The sequence below is a fragment of the Apis cerana genome, linkage group LG8 (assembly GCF_029169275.1).
Source record: "Apis cerana isolate GH-2021 linkage group LG8, AcerK_1.0, whole genome shotgun sequence".
Lineage (NCBI taxonomy): Eukaryota > Metazoa > Arthropoda > Insecta > Hymenoptera > Apidae > Apis > Apis cerana.
In genome coordinates, this window is record NC_083859.1 from 5,613,183 (window position 1) to 5,625,000 (window position 11,818).

Consider the following 11,818-nt stretch of genomic DNA (forward strand, 5'->3'; position numbering starts at 1 on the left):
TCATATTGCTATGTGCCGCGAACTGCTATTTCCACGAGTATCTCCATAAAACGACCGGCGATGATATTACTTTTTATGGCGTCTCATTAATCACGCGCCTATCTGGCCGAAGTTGCGTGATGCAATTCGACGTCAGAAGCGTGGCGACTGAACAGGGACAGAGAGACACGGAGAGAAAGAGAGAACTGTGATTTAAAAACAGAGAACGGGATACAGAACACGGGTTCCAAAAAGATGCACGAAAGCGTATGTGGACACGACCGCGATGGAAAAATTTCACTTTGCTGTTCCGTTTCGATCCCCGGGGCTAGAGACTTATTAACAGAGTAAGTACAGCTTTCGACTCTGCATAATACACGATGGATTTGAGAGGCGAAATACGAAGGAAATAAGGAAATTCGTTTTCACGTGAGTCGAACGAAGTTTGTTATATCAATTTTTCGAAATTCGTTTTCGTTCTATCGACATGTTACGAATTGTAATCACAATATTCGTTGCAAAAACGAATATTAGCAATCGCAAATGCCTTCGACTCTCTGACCGACCGACAGAATTACCGCCCGAATTATCCCAGAATCTACGTCCCTCTCCCCCTTCACGAAAACAATGAGTTTCGTTCACGAAACGACGGGAATTAATGTATCGTTTCGAAGTTGAAACTGTCCAACGTGTCTCCATCCACCGATCGTGAAACCCTCGATGACCGTTTGCACCATTAGACTTAAAACTCTCAACGCCATGAGACAGAGAGGAGGGGGAGGAGGAAACTCGAAACTCGTTATAGACTTCCCAGGGACGCCTCTCCCTATTTCTCGAGCGTTTCGAATTCCACCGAGAGAATTAGAAGTTTATTGACGAAACGGCGAGAGATCCCGTGAAACCGAAACGAGAAACTTCCGTTTGAGGGATCCAGAATCGTACCGCCACCCCCTCTGCAATCGCGGCGTGGGATCCATCCATCGACGGTTAATCTTCGCCGATCTTAAAATCGAGAGAGGTGAATTGTTGCTCGCGGTTTCTGGGTCGGCTAGTGGACGAGCCAGTGAATAAGCGAGCAAGTAAGATCCTCGTCCTTTCGCGGCGAGCCTCTTTTATTATCATGTAAATCTGCGCCAACGACGCGCATAAGGAGAGGGGAGGGTGAGGATGAGGGTGTTTTAATATTAACGGAGGGGACTGCTAACGGTCTTCGCCCCCCTCTGCTCCTTCCACTTAGAGATACGGTGGCGCGGCTGGCTGGGTCCGATTCCTGCGGGAACTCGTTGGTATGCCACCCCGTCCACCCCCGCCCGACTTCCTGGCACCGTGTTGAACATGACGGGACTTCGGAGTGGCTCCTCCCGAAGGTGCCTCCATTCATACTGATCGCTTTTCGCCTCCCTTCCCAACCACACGCGACTCTGCACCATTTTCAGAACCGGCTTTTGTCGTCGCCCGTTCCTTCCCAAGCCGTTCCCAGAGATTCCCAGATACTCTTACCAGTAATATTCGTGACTGTATTCGCGAGTATATATATATATATAGTATCTTTTATCATCCCAGTTTTCACAAGTTTATTATATCGGATGCGAGCGGTGAGTTGAGAAGGAGTTTTGAGAGTTTTATTGGTTGTTTTCCACGGGGTTGTTGCATTAATAGATAAATTAGATCAAAGGGGAAAATATGTAGGAAGTATACAGAAATACGTTCTTTTCGTGCGTCTTTCTGAATTGATTTTATCAACCTTATCAAAGGTCAAAGGTGATCTAATTTAGGTATATCTGCTGCTATCTCCTTGCTGTGTATTTTTAATATTGGCGATTGTTCGTCTCACACACGGTAAACAAATTACTAAAATTTCACGGGGGAGCAAAAAATAGAAAAAGAAGGAAAAGGTATATCTATTTCTCCGTTTACACGGAGAGATTGGTTCGAGAAAAATAAACCATGCAAATGAAAACCGTATGAAATGGAATATGGTGCAAAGGGAGGAATAGCTTTCGTATATGAAAACCTGATACGAACGATAAATTATTTTTTCGAAAGGAAGCCAGGATTGCTAGAAAAATTCTCTTTATTATAGGAAGAGAAACTTGCAAGATAATATAACTAATAGTGAACTATCCACGACCTCGTGCAATTATCGATTGGAGATTAGGAAACAAACAATGAACGATTTATCATCACGCTGATCCAATCTCATTTATTTTATTTGCCGCGATATTAAATTGCTTACGAAGGATAAACATTTTGTTTGCTTCATACCTTACCCCTTAAATTTCTCGCCTATTTCGTTTAAACGCTCTAAATATATATAAAACAACATTAAAATGATATCTCGCATTTAACCACTACGAAAATGTTTCCTACCATATTCGTGGTTCACCTCTCTATTCGTCTCCTGTTCCATCCTCTCCTTTTTATCTTCTCCTTTCACCCGAGAAAGTTGATATTTAATATACGTACATAGATAACAAGGTAACGCGTGTTCAACAGTCAGATACGAGTTTAACTCTATCCATCAACGTCCTGTCGTCTACCCACGCTATTATCCTCGCCTTATTGTTCAAGTTTTCAAACACGATACGATTCAATAACCAATCCTTACACGTACGTGAGAAATTCCCCCAAACGTACGTTTCACATTCTCGTCCCCGCTTTCGAGATTCAGAAAAAAGAAATAAAGTAATCCAAAGAATGTGTTCGCAAAGAAACGAGCGCGATTTAACTTCTCAATCCGTTTCCTCAGACGTGATGAATGAACCGAGGAAGGCGCCAAGGACACGGGAAAAGGGATGCTGCGTCTCTCGGTCAACGTAGCCCCGGATCGATACACGATCCACGTGAAAGAGGAGTCATAAATTTCCCGTTTAATCCCGAGGGTACACACACCGTTGATGCGTTTGTCGGCTCAGAACGCGCGGCATCATTGTCCTCCTCCCCCCTTTTTGCCGTCACTCTAACTTCGTTATCGAATGCCGGACACATTGGCCGAGGAGCGAAACAGAACGCGCTTTTTTAGCTGTAATACGCAGCTAGCAAGCACGGTCCACAAATCACCGCTCCAATTTCCATGCTAATATCCCTGATGGAATTGGCATACACAATCATCCCGCTCTTTTTATCCGTCTTATTGGGACACGTCTCTTCTGCAAGATTCTTGATACTCGTGACGGGCCAAGGAATGGTAGAGGAGGAGATCGGTCGCTCTGATCATCGTCCTCCTCATGTCAATATGAATTTCCTTCCGTCGATGGAATTAATGGCTCGGCAGCTTGCAAATATTCGATCCCTTCCACGAGGAAAACGTGAAGAAACGTGTTTGCACGAATTTCTCGCGCGAAATTTTAAACGCCGAATTAAGAAACGGGATTCGAGTCTTGGAATTCGAAACGATTTTATCATCCGTTATATCATTTCGAAAGAGAACGATAAATCTCTCGAATCCGCTGATGATCAACAACACAGGATGGAAAAAATTTATCTCCGTTTCGGGGGGAGGAAGAACGAAAGATGCTGACTCGATGAGTAATTTATCGAGAGGAAACAAGCCGATTCGAAGGAAAAGGAAAAGAAAAAAAGACAAACATAGGGAGGACCAAGGAAGAGCCTCTATCGAGCCAAATTGATTAGAAGCCTCGTTCGTTCCTTGGGCGGTGGGTGGTTCGATCACAAGCAGGAGGAGGAGGAGAAGAAGAAGTTTGAACGACCCGATTTTCGGCTTGGTCCACGCGAGACGCGGAAGGAGGGGGTGGAAGAGGAGGATGGAATCGAAACGACCGGTCCTATTTCGCTCTGCCATCTCTTGGATCGGTATTTTCGAAGGGATAAGCATATTTCCCCGGAGTTTCGAGATATCGTGGAAACTTCTTCGCCTCACGGATTCCAGAGGATTCAGCCGTAATGCAAACGGCCCACCCTCCGCGCAATCGTTTGCCCCCCTCCCCTGTGCGTGCACCTCCTGTTTATTTCAACGAAACGGAACGAAACTTCTTTAGGCGACCGCCCATCTTATTTTCTTAACCAAATATAACCGGTTGGCTAAACGTTTATTCGGTTTAATCGCCCCGCTTAACACGCGTTTGCCTATGTTTGCGTTTCGTTTCGTAGGAAATTGTACGATCCTCGCTAAAGTGAAATCATTACGAGATGGGTTCTCTCCCTCACGATTCGATCGAGACAAAATTTTTCTATCCTATTTTAACCGTTAAAGTCAAACGGAAGAAGATTTTATAAAGTTAAGTAATAAAATTTTTGATCAACTCGTACTTCTCCAATTATTATCGTTATACGCTAGCTTTTATAATTATTCAAAGATAGACCACACGTGTCGATGCGAAGGAAATATCGTGATAATTGGAAAACATTGTAACAAGAAATATCGATTGAATTATCCGTAACCAATCATCAAGTCGGGAAAATTTAATTTCCCCGATAATTAATTGAGGTTACGTTTCATACGACAAAATAATATAGGGAAATATTACAATTAATTGTAATAAATAAATAATATATTTTTCGAATCGAGAGGAACGGAATTGAATCGACATATCTCAAGAAAGTACAACAACAACAACTCCGCTTTAATCCAATCTCCCTTCTCTTCTTTTCTTAAATTTTTTTTTAGAAAAACCCTCTCGCGGCACTCGATTTAGCATCGAGTCGAACGATATCGATCGACAGCGGCAGGCCAACTCTCTTTGCGGCTAAATCCGCAGATTACGCTTTACACTCGGCTGAATTATGCACATAAAGCGACAGAGATGTTTTAATTTCATTCAAGCCGGCGGTCGAGCGGCTCCGTCGATTTAGCCCGCGTATAAAGCGCATAAGAACCATTGTGCACCAGGTTATAACATGTTCCCCGGCGGTGAGACAATACGCCCGTCGTGGACGGGAATGGGAGGAGGGAATGCAAACTTTTATTTATCGTTGCCCGACAGGGTATTTCCACTACGCTTTTCCCTACTCCTCTCGCAAATCTCTGTGTGTACGCGCGCGCGTGTGTGTGTAGAAACAATATTTACATGCGTGAATAATAGCCGCCTCGTATCTCGTTTCCCCCGGCGGATTTATGCACCGGCGGAATATCACCGCTGCTTAAAGGAAACCCGACGAAAACTCGGTTTGAACAAGGTTTGACGACTTCACCGATTGTAAACACCTTCGACGTAAGGGATCGAAGAGGTTGGATTGATATCGATATCGATACGGAGTTTCGATAAGTTTCGAGGAACAAACAAACGTCGAAGCGGCTGGAGGGGGGGATCGAAAGAGAGAATATATTTGTAAATGGACTCGTAACGCGAAAGTGTTAATTCTCTAGTCAGAGAACGCGTTGTCGTTTCGATCTCTTCTTCTTCTTTCATCCGACTGGAAGGTAAGTTGTTTTTAAGAGATCGTTTCACACTTGTACACCTTCCTCGGTACTTTTCCTTCGAAAGAAGATGCTTTTCGATCGTTTTCACTCTCAACCGACGAGATGAAGATAAAACAGTATTCAGATCACATATACTCAATATACCCACTTTTGTAACAAGTTACACCTTGAAACTCGGCAACCTTTGACCCGTCCATCGTCATCCTCATCATCGTCGTTGTCGTAATATTTCCTGCCCCCATCAAAAAAAGAAAAATCGATAAACATTTACACAAGCCTAAAAGCCTTGTTCCTCGTAATCCCAAATAGAAAGTTCTACTCCCTCCGTGTAATCCTCCATAATTCCGTCTTCCCGGATCCGCCATTCTTCCTCTCGATGGAAACGAGTGGCGCGGAACGAAACTCCGCGAAATGCTGGGTGGTGGAAATGGTTGGTCCAGCCCTCTCGACGACTCGTCAGCAGTTTTGAAAACGACGAAACAGGGGGAGGGAGGTGGATTACACGCGCGTCAAGCCGCCGTCCCGTTCATGGCGGCCCCCTGGATACGGCGATGAACCACCATTCGAAGGCAACGTAACGACTGGCCGGGATTAATTTATGGCAGCGTTACGCCGTTGCCTGTGGCGGCCCATTAGCGCCGGGGACAGTGAAATGACTCCTGCCGGGATTAATTTAACGCACGAGTCGTGGCTGACTCGCGTCGCGGTCGACTTTTGACACGGTCGAATTAATGAGCAATGTTGGGGGGCAAAAAACCTGTGACAAAAAAACGATGACAATTGGAGGAGGGGGACGAGGAAACGGCAAGAACTCGGGATGGAAAAAGATATGTGCAACGATCTTTTCTTCTTTTTTTCTTCTGCAATACTTTGTTCTTCTTATCAAAATGTAAGGATAGGGAAGAGTGGGATGGAATAATTTTAAAGTTGGATGGAGTATATATTTAAGTTATTTTTTCTAAAGGAAATACGTACTTTGGACGAAATTAACAATCAATAATGGAATTGGGAATAAAATAATATGGTAATAAAATTACCGTAAATTAGTCGTTGCTAACAGTTTCTCTTGTGGCTCTTCAATGGAAATGTAGAGAGGATCGTGGAGAGCGGATCATATATCGTGGAAAGCTCGTATCTATGCAAAGCACTGGTGTATCCAGTTTTCTATAGCGCCACTGGATTCCTGATAACAATTAAGAAAGTGTATATCATAATTCATAAATGCAATGCACAAGCTGTATAATCTGATAATCTGAGGCATGTTTGTATATATTTATACGAGACGCATATTTGTATAAATTTGTTGCAACAAAAGACTTAAAAAAGTTTAAAAATTAAAAAAAATAAAAATCGCTCGTATTCTTAATGGCGTTTCATATAATTGATACAAACACGTGTTTTCCTCTACTTTCCCTTTTCAGATCTCAGGGATAAAATTGAGTTGTTTGAAAAAGGATAAAATATATTTCAATCGATTAATGTAATAGAATAAGTTGAAAAAATACTCGATAATGAGGCGAATAGATTAAAAATGGAGTGCGAGGAGGAGTGTAAGGAGCGTGATTGAAATTGATCGTAACGTCGAAAGGCAGTTTAATTAGTCTGCCTCGATTTAACATGTCTCCTTTCGTAGACGGATGTTGGTGTGGTAGCTTCCTCTACAGGAAATCGATGGTCGTTTCGACGTATAGGTCGTCTCCTTTTCAAAACATCCCCGATTCTCAAAAAAGAAATCAATCTAGAATAGCGAATCTGGAATCTACTTCTGGTAATCGTGTTTTTTTTGGAATGATTTATATCTTCTCTTTTGAATCTTTGTAAAATCGTTTCAAAGATTTATGGTATTTAATTTTTTACCATTATTACATAGAAAATATCCATGTATTTTCGATCGAAGCATAAAATGAGCTAATTTCGAAGAAAGAAGAACCTGAAACGTAAATGGAGAACGTAGTTAGATTAATGGAATTTTTCGAAACGTGAATTTCTATGCAAATTTTATCGAACGGATATAATATATTCAGAAAGGAATCACATGGATGCTACATTTCTAATGTAAAATTATCTATCGGGCGGGCTCGTGAAAAGAATTTATTCGCCATTTAAAAGAAAGAAGTGAAAACGAAACTGAATCGAAATATATTTAGCGTAATTTATCTGTGATAATTTTTCAGAAGAGAATAAGGAAAGTACTACCACTATTCCCCACTATCTACATTCGAAAGTCTACGCAAATGCACTTTCTTCTTTATCTAAACGGGCCAATATATTTCCTCCCGTATTTCCTCGATAATGGCGTACAATTCGTCACGAAATAGCGCATACGTGTCCAGCAAACCTTCTTTATTGTCCTTCCCAGCTCGTAAACCCTCGAACAGTGTCCGTACGCTTCGCTGTGGCGTATAGTTTCAACGTATATGACAAGTTCCAATTAAAACTTTCGAGTTAGTGGGCTGGCATTTGGGTGAAATTATTACTACGATTACAATTGTTATTGCTGCGTCAAACTGCACCTGACCAAGCCAATGGATATTCAATTCTCGTACGGGGCAACGCGATACCCGGACGCTCCTTTATTACCATCCCGATCGTCGTCATAACGTCAGTTCTCTACGAAACAAAGAAAAGTATGAGAATGTGGGATTCGAAATCCGTGGCTGAGGACCCCGTTCGGCCCGGGGTTCACACGCCTCTCGCCAAGGCGAACCGTGTTTTTGATCCGTTCACGTATCACGGATCCCATTTTCTTTAATATTTTGCTTCCATTATACGCTCTTCGCTACCTTTCCCTTCTTTCTCTCATCCCCGTCCTTCCAGATAACACACACTCTCTTCAGCATTGTCGATTATTTCGTGACCGTTCCTTTTCCTGTTACCAAGTTTACACGTATTCACGAAACTCTTTTAAAAACAGCCTTCTTCTCGATATATATAAATACTAGAAGAAAAAAAAAAACAAGGAAAGAATATTTCCCTCTACACGGAAAAATCGTAATCGTAAATCTAAATATCCACCAAATCACCGATTCAACCGTCGTTCGACGTCGTTCGAATAAAATCTATGTAATACCGATCGAATCCCTCGTTTCACGAGTCGGCGTGCAATAAAAGCGATCCCACGATGACGGCGTGCCAGCGATCGTTACCTCGTAGCCCGCGTAGCAACAAGTATTCTCAAGAATATGCCGGTCGTGTCGTTTCAAGACAAAGTGGGACACGTCGACGAAGCGTGATACGTCTTTTTCACGGAGTGGCGAGGTATAATCAAGTTTTCCACGCCATCGACTCGTTAACCTCTCTCTCTCTCTCGTCCCATTCTCGTCGCGAATCTATCCTATCCCTCTTCATTATCATTATTTCTTCTCGATTCGTTCCGCTCGAAACGATTCTCAACGAAATCGAAACAATCGCAATTCAGTGCGCGAAATTGCGCAGATCGGATAAGCACGCTCGTTCTCGGCAACTTCATGGATCATCCCGCGGAAATACGATGTCGAACGCTTAAATTTTCGGGGGCAGGGGGGATTCAATGCAAGGTGCTGGCAAGGATGGCGCGCGCCACTCGGCCGCATCAATAATTTTCACGCGGCCGTAAACTGGAATTATGGCGATATTAACTTGTCATCGCGGATCCGCGTCTTTGTGTCGTCGGGAAATTCCACTGTTTATTCCCGCGGGCGCGATGCGACGGGGAGTATACACCGTCGGCTTGCACCACGTCCCGAAAATCGCCTTCAAGTTCGTTATCCCTCCGCGCTTGTAATGCAATTTATAGGAAGGTTCATTTAAGCGCGTGTCCATACTTTGGGAGGTAAATTCACGCGGTGGAGAAATGGGGGGGAAATGTTGGAGTGTGTATTCAGGAGAGGACGGAAATTTAAATTACTTGCGAAGACTGCTGCTATCGTTGGGAAAGTAAAGAATCTTTTGTGAATATCACGGAGATAATTGTTCTCCTTGATAAATATTTATCGATATTTGAGTTTTATCGCGATAGATAATATACATCTACTCGATGTTATCGTCAATTTCATCAAATTAAACACAGTAGCCACATATTCCATTCAATTCCTTCCCCATTTAAACCGACGGGTGCGAATGATTTCTTTATTCCTATAATTCCATCTTTCGTTCTCTATTATCGACAGATATTAAATTCTCAGTCACGTTTGTCTACGAAATTATTTATTATACGCGTGCATCGCGCTATTATAAATTTATCACAAACCAGATTTTGCCGGACATTAAAGCGCAAGAATTTGCATTCCCAACCACGTCAGATGCGAGTTACATTCACCTCCTTTATTAAATTAAAACTAGGATTCTCGATCGCTCGCTGTACGGATCTCGCGGAATTCACGAAGGATCGGTGCGCCTCTGGTTTGTCCCGTTTTTAATTAATCGGGCGAAAACGATTACTTAATCGTGCATCGATTGTTTTGTAATTGACGGCCAGATGAATTGGCCGAACTGGATGGAACGCCGGGGGGGAAGGGGGAGGGTGATAAATTAGTAGACACGGGAGTCGGATAGTACAACAGGGTAACGCGCCCGCGTTAAAGCTGCTGCTGCTGCTCTTGTTTAAGCTATATTCATAGCTCATTCCCTGACGCGTTGCACTTTTACGGGAACGAGCTCGCCTCTCGTTCTTTTTTTTCTTCTTTCTTCTTTTTTCTTTCTTTCTTTCTTTCTTTTTTTCTTCAACACAATCGCGCACTCTCCCTTGAAAAATTACCGTGTAATATCCCTGACAAAACGACCGGTGGTGGGAATAATATTCCGGCCGAAAATTTCGACGGTCGAACAAATCTCCAACCCTCAAACAAATCCAACCCTCCCCCCATTATACTTTCATTTCATTTCGAATTTATTTACACGGTGTTTATTCGATCCTCGGATCGCGATTGATTCCCGAGCCTCGAGAGTGAAATTTATCATCGTGATATTATTATTTTTCAATTACATCCACACGATACGAGCTTCTTTTAAACAGGAATTTTTAAAACCGGTTTCTCAAACGAGTAAACAGAATTTTTACCCTTTTTTCTTCATCTTTTTATTTTTTAGCGAAATTGCGAGCCGCGGCGAGAAATAAAACTTCGTTGAAAAAGTTCGCTCGCACTGTTTTCGGTGGGGAGAAAAAAGAGGAAGGGAGGGGGAGGAGAGAGAATTCGAGTTTTCGAACGAAGCCGCATCGAGAGCTCGCGCTGTCCCCTTTAAACGGGAAAGAATGCAGCGAGGGGGGAGGAGGGGAGGGGAGGGAAACGCGGAATTCAGACGCGTCTGAAGACTTTCGACCGCTAAAAATCCATTAATTACTAGCGTCGGGGGTTTTCTGGGGCTTAGCTCTCCCATTTAATTATCTCCCCACTCCCGTCTCCCGTTTCGCGCCTCTCCATTTAACGGAGGCCCGACAATTATCGACTGGGGGTCGAAAAATCGTATCGCGGCGTCCACCTCGACTCGCGCCGAGCATTCTATCGCGGATTAAAGCGAGCGAGAGAGAGAGAGAGAGAGAGAAAGAGAGGAGAAATTATCCAAATGCCAGGTCGACGCGCGACGTGAACAAATGAGCCGGTTTGAGAAGGGGGAAAAGAGATACCTCGCCCCCGGTGGCGAGAGTTTTCGAGGGTGGTGGAAAAACGTGTGAACGAAGAGGAGAGCAGGCAAAGACGAATGGAAGGAGGGTCGGAAGAAATCGTGGAAAGAATCGTGCCTGCCTTTTGAAATAAATTCCACTTCTCGTTCGGTATTTAGGCAAGAACTTAAAATATAAATCTTCTTTCCCGTGGAACGAAGATTCTTTTTTTTTTTTCCTCCTCTCTTTCCTCTTCTTATCATATTCCTCTTTGTTAGTCCGTTCGTTACTTATACAGATCCTCGATTGCAATTATCGTTCGCGATCTCTTGATCGAGCCATCGTTAGAATTAGATTTCGTCCTGGATCAATAATCAAATAGAAAGTATGAGATGGGATATTGATATACAGGACTAATTTAAATTCGTCTTCGAGGAAATATATGCGATTCAACGTTTATAATGTATATAATCGAACGCATATACGCGCTTTATGCTTTTTTAATTAAAATTGTTCTAGCTTTATTTTTCAAGATATGTTGAAGCATTTCATTACACGTTGTTTGAAGCAAAATTGTTATAAAGCATACCTTTCAGACATTTAAAAACAATTTAATTAACATCCCTTAACAAGAAACGGCACAAAGGAAACGATTTTTCGTGACACGTTAAGACATTTTTAATTAAAGGGAATAATATTACCAATCTTGATTAATATTTAAAATGAAAGTGAATACCATAAAAGTACGTTGCCGATAATACTTTTTTTTAAACAACTTCCCCATTTCGTTCAAACAATGTACTTTTAACCAGACTCCAATTCTTCACGAAAGATTCCATCTTTTATCACGCATGAAATACAAACGTTTAACGTCGAAGATA

General features: G+C 42.6%; 1 long non-coding RNA gene across 1 annotated transcript; it reads right to left on the bottom strand.

Annotated features, from left to right (window-relative positions):
* Positions 1 to 7,055: 7,055 nt before the first annotated feature.
* Positions 7,056 to 7,949, bottom strand: LOC133666623 (uncharacterized). The gene is made up of 3 exons (XR_009831005.1): positions 7,698 to 7,949; positions 7,217 to 7,289; positions 7,056 to 7,079 (listed from the first exon to the last, which is right to left on the bottom strand). It is a non-coding gene; the product is annotated as an uncharacterized LOC133666623 (long non-coding RNA).
* Between the last annotated feature and the right edge of the window lie 3,869 nt (positions 7,950 to 11,818).